At 41.0% G+C, this 18651-nt stretch overlaps 1 protein-coding gene across 1 annotated transcript in view; it reads left to right on the plus strand.

Moving 5' to 3' along the window:
- The first annotated feature begins 763 nt into the window (after positions 1-763).
- WIPF1 (WAS/WASL interacting protein family member 1) overlaps positions 764-18651 on the plus strand; it is a 69704-nt gene continuing 51816 nt past the window's right edge. Inside the window, exon 1 of the mRNA XM_087708865.1 lies at positions 764-859. The gene's annotated coding sequence lies outside the window, so the exon portion shown is untranslated. The remainder of the gene's footprint in view (positions 860-18651) is intronic.

Raw genomic sequence — 18651 nt, forward strand, 5'->3', positions numbered from 1 at the left:
TAAACCTTCCTTTTTCTTTCTGAGGCCTGTTTGGAAACGTCACTTAACTCCTCATATCCAAAGCCATCGTTCCCCTTCTTGATACTGATGTGTGCTCCCCAAACCGACGGCTTTTCCACCCGGCCGATTCAGCTTTGCTCCAGAGAGGCTGCGCCGCCGCCATAAAAAAACGACAGGCCGCATTTCTACTTGCAGCAGCCACGGGCCAAAGGGCGGAGTGATGGCAATTACTTCGGGTAAGGAGAGCGTTTCTCGCCCATACCGGCCCTCCTGCTCCTTTAGGCGGGAAGGGGGGGAAGACGACGTGGCTGGAAATGAACTGGGAAAGCGAGGGAAGAAAGAGAGCGAGAGTATTTGTGTCCCAAGCCAGAGCAAGCTCAGAAGGAGCCCATCCTTCCTTTTCCTGTGGAGATGCTTGGCAAAGTCCGCGCACAACTCTCCGCCCCTCCGGCCGAAAGGTCCCGGCTGCAGCCCGGGCGTTGCTTCCTCCCGTTCCCCCCTTTTTGGAAGCCGGGAGCCTGGGAGGCAAGCAGGCAGGCAGCCCCGCCAAAACCGCCGCCAGAGGAAAGAGAAGTGGATGGCTCCCTTCCCCGGCCTCTCCCCGCCCCTTCCCTTTTTTCCCTGGGTTGACCCCAAGCGCAGGGCCGGCGAGGGAGGAAGGTAGGCTTGGAAGGGGCTCCCGAAGGGTGGGGTCTCTCGCCTTTCCCTCGCCCTGCCCCGCGGGGGCCGAAAGAGTTAACAAGGCAGCTGACAACCTCGGCTTGCCATAAACATCTGGGTAAGGGTGGGGGGAAGAGCCCTGGCCGTGGGCAGACTCTGCATGGCTCCAGACGGAAGGAAAGAGCGCGGAGAAGTTTAGGTTGGTATTTTTTTTTCACACTGGGGTGTGTGGGTGTGTTCTGCAACAAACACTAGCAGCAAATAAGCACTAACTCCGCGGTGGTGAGTTGTCTTCTCGAAACTTAGTGATCTGTTGTATTATGTGGACTGCTGGCTCTCTCTCTTACTTCTCTCCCCTTCTGGCTTGTAGAGAGATCTTTCGCCGAGAGCAACCCAGTCTTGCGCGCCCCCCGTGCCGATTCTCTCTCCTTCTCCTCTCTCCCCGCTTTCAGCCTCGAACTCTAGCCGGTCCCCTCCTAGGCGCACCGGCCCCTTGCACTCCCAGCGAGCCTTGATTTCCCCTCTGGAGTCTTTCCGGAAGCGCTTGGAAGCAACCCCTGCTGGTGGAGAAAGTATAGATATATTTATGCATTCATTTATTTATTTTTTGCAAAGCGAGTCGTTTTGCTCTTTCGGTATTTGTCAGTGCTTTCGCTCTGAAGTTCACTGCTTGGCTTTAAGTTATGGGGAGAGGGGGGACCGGATTTTGTTGCTGCTCTTAATCCACAGTTTCTTTGGGAGGGGGGGATGAAGTAGCAAAGTATTGGAGGATCGGAGGCGTACATCCAGGTTGACACCTTCATTTTTGCTAATTTATTATTTTATAACCTTGTCACTGTTTTAAACGTTACGGGATCAAGTCCCGATCTAAGCCATGGCCGTTGCAATCAGAGTTTGTAAGATTTCATTTCTGATGTCCTCTCCACTCTTAAAGAAATCGGGGAGATGTGTTAGGTTGACTAGAAACGGGAAAAGAGGTAGGAAGAAATGCTAGATGGGAAATGGCAAATAGCTCATAATGCAACTTTGATACCACTTTTAATTGTTTTCTGCTGGACCTTTTGTTTCATAAATATATTTCTGTGGGAGCTCATGCGTGAATGAGCCATTGCAAGTTTTAACACCACAAACCTCAAATGCAACACAGGAAATGCTTTGAAATGAAAGACAAGAGTTCTGCAAGGTGGCCAAAGGATCAAGTTGTTCCTGCACTATTTCTTGATGTTTGGTTTATTTATCTTCTAGTCATTTGGAAGTTTCTGGGGTTTGTTGCTGCTTTTAAAAAGGTGCTCTTGATCTTTAAGTCTGCAGCATGTAAGCATTTCATTTAATGAGAAATACCTGTGGTTGCTCCACACTACTATCTTTTGTATAATACTGTAGTAGCTGATTTTCAGTAATCATGCAATCACTAATAGGAGCAAAGTTTTTTTTTTAAATCTCCTTGCTGCCATCTGATGTCATCTTGGGTTTTCCCCCCCAAAACAATTCTAAAAACCAACTTCTTATGACTATTCTAAGCAGATGTTATTTGTTTATTTTTATAAATAACTCAAGGCAGCAAATGAAGCTTATATTCCTTCCTCCTATTTTCCCCATAACAACAACCATGTGAGGTGGGTTAGACTTAGAGAGAATGACTGATCCAAAGTCACCCAGTCTGCTTTCATGCCTAATCTGGGACTAGAACTCAGTCTCCTGATTTCTAACGGGATGCAACGACCAATCTATGATCCTAACTGCAACCAAAGGATTGTGGTTTAGATGTTTACCTATTTCAGGTTTAATCCTTGGCATCCCTAGATCCTGTAGGACCAAAAGAAGCTACTCTCTGAAACCTTACAGGGTGGTTGGGTATCAATTACATGGCATGTTACGTTAGATCTGTTTTAAACACATTTTCTAAATAAGCCACAATTAGCTTAATTCACACAAGTACTAAGTCACTTGTGGCCCAAAAGCTCCCTGCCCCTGGCTATTGTTGGTACAACTGTGAGGGAAGAAAAATTGAGAAGCTTAGTGCTCATCATAAATTGTGCCATAAATCTATTTTGGAAACAAAGACACCTCTGCCAACTCTAGAATTTTGCCCTGCCTATATAGCTAATTTGCCCCTATCCCTGCTGGGCCCACAACGTCTTCTAAGTTAAGGTTCCAACTCTTATTGGGGTTTAGAGTAATGTATACACTTACCCAAAGGATGCAGGTAGACCATGGATCTGGCATGGTACAAGACAGTTTCCTGTTGAAGCCATTTCATGTGGCCACTATGTTCACAACCACTTCTGCCAAGGTGGCGCAGTGGTTAAAAGCAGCACTGCAGGCTACTGCTAGATCAGCAGGTCAGCGGTTCAAATCTCACCGGCTCAGGGTTGACTCAGCCTTCTATCCTTCCGAGGTGGGTAAAATGAGGACCCAGATTGTTGGGGGCAATATGCTGACTCTCTGTAAACCGCTTAGAGAGGCCTGAAAGGCCTATGAAGCGGTATATAAGTCTACTGCTATTGCTATATTGCTATTCTGCAGTTTTTCTAACTTGACAGTGCTTGGGAAGTGCTCTGAAATGCAGGCATTAGGAAAGTTATTGAAACTGTTGCAATGTTTGTTCCTTTTTGCTATTTGGGCAATCAGTCCAGTTGTTTTTTCTAGTGGTCTGTAAAGTTGCACGGCTTGTTCTTGAAGTAGAGCCTGTGTTGAAACTAGAGGAATGTAGAAGGGGAAGAAAACAGTGAGCCTCAGAGAGTTAAGTCTGGTTCAGCAAAGGGGAATCTGAACAAGCTTACAAGCCTTCATTTAGTGGCCGTTCAAAGTTACCATAGCACTGAAAAAGTGAATTATGGCTGTTTTTCACACTTATGTCCCTTGCAGCATCCTCATGGTCACATGATCAAAATTTGGGCACTTGACAACTGGCGTGTATTTGTGACCGTTGTTCTACCTCAGGATTGTGTGATCAACCATTTGTAACCTTCCCAGCTGGCTTCCAGCAAACAAAGTCAGTGGGGAAGCCAGATTTATTTAATGGCCATACAATTTGCTTAACAACTGCAGTAATTTGCTTAACAACTGTGGCATAAAGGTCATAAAATGAGGAAAAACTTAATGCCTTAGTGCCTTTCTTAGCAATGGAAATTTTGGGCTCAGTTGTGGCCATAGGTCAAAGACTATCTGTATACTACTAAAACTTCCATTGTGTTTGTCTGTTTGTACCCTCACTTTAGCCCAACTAGTGCATTATACAACAACAATCTTTGAATCAAGGTACCTTAAGAACATATTAATTTATTCAATAACCTAATGCATACAAAAATCCAGGACCTGTTACTCCTATAGAATCAAAATTTCTACAATGTAGAAAGTCTAGTTTTATTTGCAAAGTTGTGCATGTTGCAGCATTTCTGCAGTCAATCAATGATCATGATTTCCGACACTTCCTGCTGGTTTCCCAGAAACCAAGTCAATTGGGAAGCCAGCAGGAAGTCGGAAATCTGCTTCCATTGCTTTTTTGCCTGCCTGTTGCCATTCTGTCTATCTGTTTAGGTAAATATTGACTTGCCTATTGAAGTTTGTTTACCACTACAATTTTTTTTCTATTTGTCATACATACACTTTCTTTAGATGACCATAGGACTGTCCAGCATTGAGGTAAAATAAATATGGTCAGCCTAAAATTTATTATTCATTTTGGTCATATCAAACTTGCTCTCAAAACAAGACCCAATGGGTCACATGTTTGTTTAGTATAAGGTAATGAAAAGAAAAACCAGAGGGGTTGTGGCAAAAATGGAAGCAGAATGGCTTATTTAGCACCAATAACCTGCTTGGTTTCAACAAGTCATATTCTAATTTCCTCTGGCTGTTCTTGGTTGTCTTTTTATTTTTACTCTCTTTCTTCAGTGTTGTTACTTCTGGTTCTTGTGAGTATTTACTGGCAACGCATGATTTTCTTGTTTCTTTTCTTATACTGAATTTTTCTTATATTGAGCTATTATGAGAACATATGAAAAAGTATAAGACCTTAAGGGGCTGCAAGGCATAGGCAAGGGAATTAATAATGATTTAAAAGTTGACAAGATTGAGACACCAGTGGATTGTGCTCCAAAGAAAGTATGAATAGTGTAGATTATATTCATGCTGGAAATTTTGTATGATTCAGACATCCTCGTCATCTATTGGAGTCTATTAGCTATTTGCTATTTATGACTTATGACTGCAGAACTGTAACTTTGTTGCTTGTATCCTTACAATTTATATTGATATTGATTGTTTCCTGATTGCGTACTTGTACCTTATGACTATCATTAAGTGCTGTACCTTATAATTCTTGACGAATGTATCTTGTCTTTTTATGTGCACTGAGAGCATATGCATCAAAGACAAATTCCTTGTGTGTCCAGTCACACTTGGCCAATAAAGAATTCTGTTCTATTCTGTTCTATTATATTCTACTCTACTCTACTCCACTCTACTCTACCCTACCCTACCCTACCCTACCCTACCCTATTCTACTTCTTTTTATACTCAAATAATGGATTTTTCAGCCATTATTTGATGATACTTTAGATTTTCTGCAATTCTTTTCATTGAATAAAGGAAGCATCTGGCTGGTGACCATACCCCAATTTTCAAGTCTCTTGGTTTAAATCTCCATTCAGGCCTTGCCCCTTACCTTGATCTTGGCTACTTGACATTATTTTCTCCAATCAGCTTAGTTTCCCTGGGGAACTCCTTGAGCTGGGGGAAGAGAATGCTAAATGCAAATGTTTTTGAAGAGGTCAAACTCACCTCTGTGTCTTCACTGCTTCAGCAAAGCCATTTTTGATGTGGCTGCATTCTAGAATCCACAGTTTTGAACTAGAAAAAGATTCCTAACTCTTCTCCTGGAGAACAAGATTCACACAATATATCAGCCATAATATTGTTTGGCTTGGTTTTTGTTTCCCACCTTGTGATTTATTCAGTAGTGCTAGATTTAGCAACTGTGTCTTGAAAAATGATGGATCAATCCCAGGCTAAGAATTTGTCATCTCAGTGGTGACTACATTGTTATCTTAGTATGAGCTGAAATGATCATTTTTGGGTGCTGATGAAATTATGCCTTGCATCTCAAAGCGTACAACTCTTTGCTTTGCACTTGAGGTTCTCATTTTAGATCCCATTCTTGGGAATAACTCTACTTAGCCCAGTGGATGTGCTGCCCTTTGAAAATTCCCATTGACCAAAACAATTCTCACCAAGTTGATCTCCCTAGGTGAGCTTTTCTTCAAATTCCATAGGGCCCATTCACCATTTTTCAAATTGTGCTTGCTGGAGATGATTGAATTTGCAGGCTGGGGAAAGTTGTACTAAAGTTATTTTAAAATAATTTTAAATATCTCCAAAAGTAACTTTTAAGCAAGAGCAATATTCTGACTATTATTTGTAGATCACTCAAAACTCTGAATCCTGGTGCGCAAGCATTTTCTCCCATAAAAATGGCTGAGTTTACATATGTCAACTTAACTATGGTTTGTTGAATAAGCCATAGTTGTTTGCTACTCTGAGCATAATCCATGATTTTCAAACCACAGGACTTGTTTTTCACCAAGTAAAATCTGTCATGATTTAATGCATAAACCCAGCCATAGTCACATGTCATTTTTAAAGATTTATTTTTCAAATTTGTGTGCAACCCATTAAAATGAGTTTTCCCAGGGCTGTTCCCACAGTACATCAAGTCCCTATGTCATATTTCTGATATATTTTTTTTGCCTCTACTGAATCTATCTTTTTTTATCTAGTCAATACAAAAACCTTTAGTATTTTTTTTAATCCCACTCTTATTATTTTTATAAATAACCAATTTATAAATACATGTGTAAGTAAATACATTACATAATGTAAACGCGTTTATGAATTAGGCAAACCTACACAATGCTATTGCCTCCCCCTATTTTTACCACAACAACAACCCTGTGAGGTGAGTTGGGCTGAGAGGTAGACTGGTTCAAAGTCACCACAGCTGGCCTTCATGCCTAAAGGGGGCTAGAATTCACTGCCTCCTGGTTTCTAGCCTGGTACCTTAACTCCTAGATCAAGTTAGCCTTTATATTTTGACCAAGAGCCAAAAGAATCTGACATAATGATCATAGCTTAATGTAGCCTGAAAATCCAGTCAGTTCCTATAGAGCTGTGATGGCGAACCTATGGCACAGGTGGCACACGGAGCCTTCTCTGCAGGCACGCAAGCCATCGCCCGAGCTCAGCTCCACCATACATGCGCGCACGCCTCCTGCTGGGCAGCTGGTTTTTGGTCTCTGCTGCACATGTGGGAGACGCACATGCATGCTCAGGGGGTTGTGCCCGCATACGCTGGGGGTGGGGGGGAGTGTTTTGGTCCCAGAGGCTTCAGGGCGGCCTGCTATGCCCAAAACGGGCTGCGGGGGGGCACATTCCCTGTGCCCCATTTTTGGTCCCAGGAGGCTGCAGGGAGGCCTGCTAGGCTTAAAATGGGCCACGGGGAGGGGGGGTCATGCACATGCATGGGCATCGCGGGTGTGTGTGCGCACATTGCATTATGGGTGTGGGCACACATGCGTGCACTTTCGGCACACAACAAAAAGGTTAGCCCTCGCTATAATATAAAAATCCTAGTGCTGCTTCTGCCCTTGGAGCAACAGACTTTAGAGGAGGAGTTTAGGGCCAAAGGAGACTCCCAAGTATATTAAGTACTGTATCTGTTGGCTAAAATATTCCATCCTGTCAAAAGAAAAGTCATGAGATTTAGGCTCAGCAGTTGGTAACTTTAGCAGATTTAAAACTTCAGCTTTAAGCTTTTAACTTGAGTTCAAAGCAAAAAAAAAAAATCTTAAGCGGCAGGTTGAATTTGCCAGATTGGTAAGTACACTGTAAACAAAGATGGAATGTCTCCGAAAGTTAAGCTGACAAAATCCTTGATATTGAATGAAAGAAAGTTAAGTATACTGGAGGCAAAAACAAGTTATTTGGGGCAGATGTGCTGCACAGATGTATTCACTTATTCTAAGACGCCGTGTGTTGTTTTCCCCCTGTGAGATGGTCTTTAACTTATTTTCTTTGCTTGCAAGAATTGTGAAATGGGCACTTTTAAAAAAAAACATTTTTGCAATGAACAGAAATAGTTTTGCTACAGGTTTCTCAGTTTCAGAGTGTTATTAGGTATTGTTATGGAACTGTGGATGATACATTCAGTATTACCGTTGATTAAACTAGTAGTGAAACAGCTGTGAAACAATCTATGATCCTGTTTACGTGCTTGTGATAACATGCAAATTACCCCAAATTGGCCTTGATGGCAGTGTAGCTGTCTCTGAAGGCCGTCTGCTTGGAGTCTAATGAGCTGGCTTCCTTGTGCAGTTAGTTATACTGTGAGAAAAGCCTGCTTGGAGTAAATGGGCCAGGGGTTCGACCCAGCCTATGTTCTTAAGTTCTGTTGTGGCTAATGGTAGATCATGCCCACTGCCCTATTAAAGAGAATGTAACCTGTGGTTCAAATGCAGCTAACTTCTTTCATTGGAATTGAACAAGCCTTAATGTTCTCCTTGCATTTTGTCTTTTTTTCTTCCCTGTGGTTTAATATTTGTAAGATAGAGTAAAGATGGAGAACAATTGTCTGCCCTGCCAGGTTTCCCTAAAATGTATTGGACTGCAGCACAAAGATATAAACTCAAGTGGCTGCCAGTATCCTTTTTTGCTCCCCCACTCCCCTTCCTGCCCCAGTCACTAAAACACTCTGGCACCAAATTTGTGGGTTTTGTTTGGGAGGGATAAAAAGGGGAAAGTATATAACCCTTGCAGAGGTTTAAGCTATCCATTTCATCCCTTAAAGCATTTCCTTGCTGCACAAATTAGAGCATTTATCTATTTGGAAGAGTTCAAATGACAAAAAGATATTTGACTTATACATATATGATTCCTGTTGTTGTTGTTGTTGTTGGTAATCGCGAAGTCGTGTCTGACCCATCGCGACTCCATGGACGTTCCTCCAGGCCTTTCTGTCCTCTACCATCCCCCGGAGTCCATTTAAGCTCACGCCTATTGCAGGGATGAGTTGCTGCCGGTTTTACTACCAGTTCGCACCCCCTGCACACATGTGCGCTGTTCAATGTAAATTGTTCTCCGTGCATGCGCAGAACAATTTACAGTGAACTGCTCATGCACAGTCACTAAAAACCAAACTAAAAACTTTTTTGGAAGTTTTAGTCTCTGTACATCTGTTGAGGGTTTTGAGTTGGACAAAGCTTAATACGCTGTTGTGTTCATGAAGTCAGCCTCTTGATTATCCTTGGGTACAGTACTTTCTTGGCCTACTTTGTGTTGGTCACGGCACAAGAAAACTCTCCAACAAGTTGTTGTATGATTCCTGAGTGGAGATGGGGGAAGGATGTCTCTTCCAAAAAAAAGCTTAATTTTGAAAAGAGTGTCTGGATCTTGTTGCTTGTTTAGTGATGAATTAATGGGAACCTCTGTACATTTGGGAGGATTTAAACTTGAGCACTGCTGAAAAATTAGTATGGATGGAAACTGGAAGTTGCCCTGGTTAGGAAGACTGGATATTTAAAAGGAAAAAAAGAAACTCTTGACAGGAGAAAGGATGATGTTTGTGATCTGCTTCGGCTATATGTTTTTCATCAGTGACTGCCTCTTTCATAGAATAGACAGAAAAATCCCACTTCAGACAGGGGTGGATAGACAATTTCACTTGAATCCTTTTTTTTAGATGTGACTCAGTTAAATAAAATGAATTTGCTTCTGGATTTGTTTTCAGGGGAGAAGAGAATTTCATGTAATTAAACATGTTGGATGGAATATAATGTTCATTTATTCATCAGCTTTTTCATGGCAGAGCCAGTTTGGTGCAGTGGTTAAGGCATCAGGCTAGAAACGGTGAATTCTAGTCTTGCCATCAGCACGAAGGCAGCTGGGTGCCCTTGGGCTAATCACTTTCTCTCAGCCGTAGGAAGCAGGAGTGGCAAAACACTTCCAAAAAATCTTGCCAAGAAAACTGTAGGGTCCAGAAAATGGCCAAGAGACAAGACTAACTTGAAAGGGGGAAAAAGGAGTATTATGAGTGTTATGTCTTTTGTTTTAAACCTTATCTGAACTACCAGAAGTGTGCAGCTCTTGGCTTCAGAATTGTGTAGGCTCTGGGCTTGTTCTTATTTAAATGGGAGGCCACCTGGCTAAACTTGGAAATAAAATAAAATCCCAGAAAAAAGCAATGGCAAACACTTTCCTATCCTGTTTCCTTGAAAATAAGACCTCCCTGGATAATAAGCCCAATCAGGCTTTTGAACTCATATGCTAATATAAGCCCTCCCCCCAAAATATGCCCTCCCCCAAAATATTGCAACACAGCAGCAGCCATGAGGTGACCAGGCTCGCCGCCTCCTGCACCTCAAAAATAATAAGACCTCCCCAAAAATAAGGCCAAGCATTTATTTTTGGGGGGGGTCAAAAGAAAATAAGACCCTGTCTTATTTTTGGGAAAACACAGTACTGTTGCCAATAAAGGTGCTTGAGTTTGACACATGTAAAAATCTTAGTATCTCTGTGTTCCCACAGTAAATGGGAAGTAAGTGATCAACTCTTGGGTTATTCAAGAGGAAGCTGCCTCCACCCCCAATAAATTACCAGTCAGTAGTGTGTCTAAAGAGATGCAATGGCTCAGTGGCTTAATGACACTGGAGATGGTCTCTGCTCCAGCAGGTTCGAGCCCCAACACTGCATGTAGGGTGAGCTCCGATCACTTGCCTCAGCTTCTGCTGAGCAGTTTGAAAGCATGTTGTAGGCAAGTAGATAAATAGATACTATTTCAGTGTGGAGCTGAGCTGCTGCTTTGTGCAGGCGGCTAGATTCCTGCCAGTTCTGAACCTTCCTGGCTGTGACTTTCATTTGCGAGGCTCTGGTGGAGGATTGGCTCGCTTTGGTTGCTGCTGCTGGTCTTTCTAGTGCGAACCTAGCTTGCGCTCCTGCGGCGCACCTTGGAAACTGTGTGAGCTTGTCCCACAGTACAGCTAGTAAATTGGCAGCCAAACAATGACTCTGCATTGGCATTGAGAGTCTCTTGGCTAATTTAATAATGCCATATGCTAATAATAATAGTGTATCTGTGGGGATGTTCTTTACATTCATTGAGAATACAATAATAGAGGGAAACTATCTTGAAACTGAATGAACAGGAACATGAGAACTACTGGTATTCCTTCAGGGATACCGGAATAAGCACATCTGTCCTACTTCTGCCTGTACAGTCTGCAAGAAAGAGCCCCTTCTGCCTTTAAAAGTATGCCCACTTTGAAATCAAAGATTTGGGAAAATCTAGGCCTTAAATAAGTAGAGAGTCTCCATGGGAAGAGATGCTCTCTCCTTCAGTGTTTGTCTGTGGAAGGAACGGTGCTAGCATTGCTGATGGAACAATGCAGTGGTGGGTTGCAGGCGATACACCCTGGTATGGGCATACCGGATCCTTCCCGGAGCACTGGGTACCGTTCTGGTACAGTGCTCCGGAGGGCCTACCTACCCGCCTGCGCTCCTTACCTGTGCTTTAAGCTTTTGGCGCTTCTGCACATGCGCATGGCGCATATGGTACCTGTGTGATGCTCCGCTGAGCAGTTGGAGTACCACGGAGGCTTGCGGAAGCATTGCAGGCATGTACAATGCATGCGCGTGCACTGCACACGTCCAAGTGGGTGTTGCCGGGGCCGTTGCAACCGTACCGGTTGGAACGGAATCCGGAATCCACCACTGGAACAATGTAATAAGTCCCAAGCATACTTGCTAAATAATATGATTATTTTTGAAGCGGGTTGGGAAATCAAGCTTCCTGGAAGTTTATTTGTCACTGTTCTTTGGACTTGGTTGCTTGTGAGAAACTGTGAACTTGTTCATTTCTGTACATTTTTGGTCTTGATATCCAACCAGCTTTTTAAGGAAGCCTACAGTTGGGAATAACCTATAATCCTAAATCTGTCTACTTGCATTGAAAGAATTAGGGCTTATTTCCCAGTAACCAAATTCAAGGGCAATTAAAAAATTCAACTAACATTATAAGAAATCTTGAAAGGCAGCATAAACAAGTTGTTGAGAACAGGAAGCAATTCATTCCTATGAATCTCAAAAAATCAGATATAACAAGGAAATAGTGCCACTGCTGCAAACATTAAAAAGAGGTTCTCTGGTGACTTTCTGTAGGGAGGTTTGTACATCTGAATAACTCTAACAGCTGTGTGAATTGCACAAAGCCCACTTGTCTCATTCACTTAGCATGGAAGATGGGTCAGAAACCAGTGGCAGGCAACCATCTGGTACTCGTCCAGGCTACGTCTTGGAAATAACATTTCCAAAATACTCTCTGAAGACTGTCAGTTATATTTGTCAAAGTCTCTGTATTTTATCTACCCTTGTTCCAGGTTGATAAGTGATTCTAATTACTATTATTATTTTTCAGATTATATTTTTTTATCTCTATTTTTATAAATAACTCAAGGTATTGAATATACGCTGAATATATACGTTGATATATACGTATATATATCAACAATAATATGTAAGTTGAATATATCACTCTCTGCTCTTATCTTCTACACAGCAACAGCCTTATGAGGTAGGTTGGGGTGAGAACAAGGGACAGGCTCAAAGTCACCCAACTGGCTTTCATGCCTAAGGTGGAACTAGAATTCACAGTCTCCTGGTTTTTAGCTTGGTGTCTTAACCATTAGACATTCATGTCTACACTACTTAAATGTATTGTTACCCAACCTAGATACCCATACATTTACAATAGAAATCCAGACAGCCACTTATAAAATTTACCAAGAATTCAAATATTTAAGTTCCTTATAGTGCTTTTGGTATTTTGAGATCCTGGCTTGGCTTTAATGTTGTGTGTAGTATGGAAAAATTCTGGTCTTCTCCATCTATGATTTAGTTTGATTTGTTCAGATTTTGGGTCCAGCCCTTACATCTGAACTGGTTTTTACTTGCTGAGGGTGCATTTAGTTGGGAGTTGTGCTAAACCAGAATAGGTTGGTTAATGTATGAACTTAATAAACTGTGATTTATTCAATATAAGATTTCTACATTATCTGTTCTGTGGGCTGGTTTGTGGATTATATCATGGCTTGCTCTAAGAGAAGGTGAGCCTTAGAGTTTTGGAACATTAAACTATAGTTTGGCACTTCCGCAAAATAGTTTCTCTTTAGGATGATATGTGTTTATTAAAAAAAAAAGAACTTACATTTCTAGAGGAACATTCACTTATTTTAAAAACTTTTGATCTTTTTCTCAAGGAATCCAATTCATAGCTGCTTCAACAATATCCACTTTCTAAAAATAAAATACTATTCTTAAAGCTAATTTTGCCAGCAGAAGAGCATTGACTCTTACTTCTAATGTGCTCTGGATAATGATCTTATCCTGAAAGGAAAAAAGTGTGATGGATTGTGATATATGTTTGCTGAATATTTAATGAATGGCCTTTCTGTCATCAATAAGAAAACAGTAATGTCAGTTAAACACAAAGAAGAATAAAAATAGTTGGTGGCAAAACAAGAACTACAGATGGAGTTTTATGCAAAAATGACTCATCTGGAAAACCCCTCGGGTACTGAATTCTTAGTCGGGGGGGGGGGGATGTAATTGTGCCCATCTCTTGAAATGATTCCCAAGAGCTGGGGTGGCAAGATGGTGCCCATAAGCATCAATCTTTTGCAGACAGTTCTAATGCCTCCCAGACCTTCCTTCCCACTTGACTTTAAAATTCTTCAAACATAAACAATCAATTGTCAAAACTAAATGGAAAGTTGGTGTCCTGCAAAGCATCAACGTCTGGCTTAATCTTTATTTATAAATGATCCTGGGTCCCAAGTTGGTCCTAGGGGTATTCTGAGAAAATAAAAATAATGGATGGCTGCAATCAGAGCTCTTTCCAAAAAATGTGCATAGCTGCTCAGAAAGGGAAAGAAGGGTGAGTGAAGAAGATGAAGAACTTCCTGGAAGGCTAGAGAATTTGACCCAAAGCAGTCTCACTCTTTTTCCCTTTGGAAGATGATACTTTTGTGACAGGCCGTACCAACTCTTGAAAGCCATTTTGTAAAGATGCCCGAATAAGCATTCAAAATTAGAATTGTGCTTGCCATGAGCTTTGTGAAATAATCTGACCGATTTTCTTATTTCTTCCTGGCCTTGTAATTGTAAAGAAGTTTTCAGACTCTGATCATATCTCCTTAGCTTGGTCATCTCTACATTCAGCTGGCTTTTCCCTACATGGCTTCTGTAATTGTAATTGCAAGGCTTCTAAAGTAGGAAGCTTTCACCAATGAGTTCCTTGTCAGTGGACGTGGGCGCAAACTCGCAGAGATAACTTTTTTTCTCTCTTGCAAATCCAAATATTTAATTTTATTAAGTGTGTCCTTTGATCATGATACCATACATATTGGATTGACAGAGAGCTGTCTATCTAACCTTTCCATTCCGGTGCCTTCCTTCCGCGCACATCTCAAATACCATTACTTTCACACTTGTATATTTGCACTTATTAACAGTTTTTAATCTATAGGTGAGTAAAGTCATTTTCTAATATGATGCAAAGATTCAGATGATTGAATTTAAAAAGAGGGGCAGGTCATGGTTGATTGACTGGAGGCCAAACTTAAATTTTTCTTTGGAGAAATGAGTTGCAATGGGCGAATTACTTAAACCAAATCAGTAGAGGTATATTGTGCTAATAGACAAACTAGATTTTCTGTTGTTCTTCCTTAGGCAAGGGTTGAGGTGGGAATGGGAGTGGAATTTGTTATTTATTTCTTCTAAATCATTCTAAACTTATTTTGGGGCATATGTTCTAGTCTTCTTGTGTTTCTGGATTGGCAAGATCCTACCAGGAGGATGGTCTATTTTGGAAAAATGTACATGAAGTATTATTGGAGATACTTCAATCGACAGCAGCTCAGAAACCAAGGAAACAAAGACAAGAATCTATTGATTGTTGCAGATACTACAAATGTAGAGCAAGCATTTTGGCCTACTGCCTCTACTTGCTCCATACTTATGCTACAATATTAGGAACATTCATACTTACATATTTAAATATTCATTGTTGTCACCATAAGCAAATGCCATGCTATTTTTCAGTTGAATTTCAGCAGGTTTTTTTTTTAATGTTATGATGCACAGCTGGAACTTGTGATGCTTGGACAGATGCCTTTCTTTTGTGCCTTGATTCTGAGTGTTGTCTTCCTATTGTGCAGACTTCCCCTTCGTGAGGGCCTCCAAGTGTGCTAAAATTTCAATCCCCTCAATTCCCATCAAGAGGTAGGGAATGGTTCACCAATCCAAATTTTTAGCCAAACGCTGTTCATTTGGCTTTTTGTATGAATAAATCATAGCAGCATTTCAGCCCATTTGTTGTCTTTTTATCATTTGCTCTGTCACGTGAGAACTCTTGTGCAACAGTAGTCCTTTAAATAGAATCAGAACTTTTCTGTCATTCTCAAAGGAATCTCTACGATTGAAAATAAGGGAGGGAAAAAGATTACTTTTTTCCTAGAAGTGTGTGTTGTTTTTCCTCATTCTTGAAGGCTCATGACTAAACCCCTTAATTAGACCCCATTGATGGGATTTTAAACTAACTGAAATACTCTTGTATTCTTATTAAAGGGATAAAATACTTTGCTATTTTCAGTGATTTTGCATTTTTCCCCTGAGAGATCTCTTAGCCTCTTACATTAGAAGGCTTTCAGTGTAGAATTCCAGCAGTAAAAGGCAGATTGTCAAAAAGGCTCCAGTGAAGCTGAAAACAGTCCAAATGAAATGTATTTTCCCCAGGAGGTGTCACACTATCCTCCTCCTGCCTGAACAAAGGTATGTAAGGAGTCTTATCTGAGCAGTGATAGATTGACAGTGTTATTCTATTTTATCTATCTATCATGTGTGTGTGTGTGTGTGTGTGTGTTCCAGCATAACTCTGAGCAATTTCAACCAAACTTGGTACACAGATGACATACTCTCTAGAAACAAGTACTATGGGGTAAGACGCCTAAAACCCCTTGGTGTGTGTGTTTTGTTAAGATACAGTCTGTTGTGCCTTAAAATGGCTTCTACTGTATTGCTGTAAAATGGCTTCTACTATGCAGGCAGTGGAGTTGCCATGGTAACGGCTTCACAGTACTCCACAAGGGGCTCCTTCTGGTAAGGGGGAAAATCCAACATGAGAAATTACATTTGGTCCAGAAATTTCTCCCCTATAAATAAATAACCGGGCAACGCCGGATTATCACCTAGTTTTTAGATATTTTACAGTTTTATTCCAGATTGGCACCCCTCTAATGTGTAGGGCCTACAGGTTCCAGAATTCTAGTCTGAACACATCTAGAGAACCCCAAATTAGGAGATGGTTTCACTATAACGTATAGGTGGTTTTGGATTTACAATAGTTCATTTAGTGACTGTTCAAAGTTACTACGGCACTGAAAAAAGTGACTTGTGACTGTTTTTCACACTTTACTGTTGCAGCATCCCCATGGTCACGTGATCAAAATTCAGACGCTAGGCAACTGACTAGTATTTATGACGGTTGCAGTGTCCCAGGTCATGTGATCCCCTTTTGCAGCTTCTGACCAGCGAAGTTAAGGAGGGGAGCAAGATTCACTTAACAGCCGTGTTCCTAACTAAAACAGCATCAGTGATTCCCTTAACAACTGTGGCAAGAAATGCTACAACATGGGCCAAAACTCACTTAACAACTGTCTCATTTAGCAACAGAAATTTTGGTTTCAATTGTGGTCATAAACTGGGTTTACCTGTTAATAGCAGTGTTTTGATTTTCTTGCAGCTCACGCATGTGTTTTGCTGAAGGAGATTTCAGTTATTTCAGTGACTTCTAGTCCCAAGTAGGGCACTTCTGTTTTGCCCAGACCCCCAAATATAAAAACCTATAAAACTGCATGGCTCTTATATTTTGATTAATTCGAATACCTGAATAATTCTTTGCACAGAAAGTGTGATTTTTTTTCTCAGTAGGAGTGTTCTAATTAGCCCTAAAAGGGGTAGATAAATAGGTGGTGCCTAAGATGGTCTTGAGTTTATCTTCCCAAAATAATGCCCGAATAATATATCTACTATCCAGCCAGAACCAGGTGTCTCAAGTAAACACCATCTTAATTTTTTTTCCTCAGTGAGCAATCTTGCTTCTCTTCTCCAAATATTTAGCTCTTTCAGATGGCTAGTATGGCTACAATATCCCACTCTATGTCCAAATGTTCCAATGCTTCAATTTATTAAAATAGGACGAGCTCTCTGACATTATTTTATTTACTGTATTTTTCGGAGTATAAGATGCACTTTTTCCCTCCCTCAAAAGAGAGTGAAAATTTGGGTGCATCTTATACACTGAATGTAGTCCCGCCCACCCACGGCCCCTGTTCCTTTGGCCTCTGCCTCCCAGCAATTTACGTCCTTGCAGCAAACGGGAATGGGAAAATGGGACTTGAGGCGGCAATAGGCTATGGAATCCCTGCAGCCTGAAAGAGCTAATCATCAGGAGGCCCCTGCTGAAACTGAAATTGAAAGTGAAACAGCCTGTTAGCTGCAAGGAGGCAAATTGCGGGGAGGCAGAGGCAGATTTTTTTTTCCTTGTGCTAATCAAGCTAAACTGGAACGGGCTGTTTTGCTGCTTGCTGCAAGGAGGTAAATCAATAACTATACATGCCTATAGAATGTTCAAATTATTACTTATTTTTTAAAGACTGCTTTATTATTGTTCTAGACAACTTAACAAAATGAAGAAGCTTTTTAAAATAAATACTTGATCTGAAGAGGCCCTTTTTGTATCTTCTTTTAAATAGCAGAGAATAAGGTATACTTCCAGAAAGCCACATCAATTTAACAGCATCTGTAAAAGTATAGTATGAAATGTAACAACCACAAACAGTGTATATTGTCTGTATTGTTTGCTGTTTGCTGCAAGGAGGCAAATTGCTAGGAGGCAGAGGCAGACTTTCCCCCCCTTGTTTTCCTTCCCAAAAGCTAGGTGCGTCTTATATTTTGGAATATCTTATACTCCGAAAAATACAGTAATCATTTTAAAAGACTTCTTTGGGCATACTGACTCAAATCTCAGCCCTCTCTGGATATGAAAACATTTAGAAACCTAAGGGTCCAGGCCTTAAAAATATGATATTTTATTACTTTTTCTTGTTTTTGGTTTTGCATTGCGCTATAGAGAAGCAAACTGCTTCAGGTGGCACATGAGGGGGGTCTATGACAATTCCCAGTGGCCAACCCACCATTGCCAATTTGCCACAGCCAACTCACCATGGCCAACTCGCCATAGGACAACTCACTGCAGACAAGAATTACACTAATATCAAAGAAATAGTGGAATAGAATCATTAAATAAAAGATGCAAAAGAATGGGCAGAAATTAAAATATTTTTCAATTTATTTTAAATAATTAAATTGAATTGTTGAGTTGTCCTGGGATGAATTGGTCACAGCGAGTTGCCCCATTCCTCATGAGGAAGGGGAAGCTCATGAGACTAATAGCCTTAAGTGACTCTTTAGCAATAGTGGGGTTAATGTAGTATTTTTCTCTTTCTTTCAACAGCATCCAAAGGCATGTAAAAGTTGTTAGCCTTTGTTACTCATCACTTTGAAGGGAAATCAGATGAAGGCTGACTGAGGTTTGGAAGAAGTCCTTTTGCTTTGAAATCTGCCTTTTCTAGATACCAATAATAGGAGGCTATTTAAAGCTTTGCGAGGCATTGCCTAAAGATACAAGATGACTAAATAACCTTATTACCTGGAAATTGTTCTTTATTTCATACGCTTTACTCCGTATGTTAGTACTCCAGTACTAACATCCACTCTTCCCTTATTTGAAATGGTTCAAATCGGTGATAATTAACAAATCAGCAGAAGTTACAGAGGTGGCTATAACCAACAAGTCTGATGTTACCTAATGATCATCTCATT

Source organism: Thamnophis sirtalis, unplaced genomic scaffold (assembly GCF_051295495.1).
Source record: "Thamnophis sirtalis isolate CommonGarterSnake01/CBP01778 unplaced genomic scaffold, rThaSir2_p1.2 scaffold_1, whole genome shotgun sequence".
Lineage (NCBI taxonomy): Eukaryota > Metazoa > Chordata > Lepidosauria > Squamata > Natricidae > Thamnophis > Thamnophis sirtalis.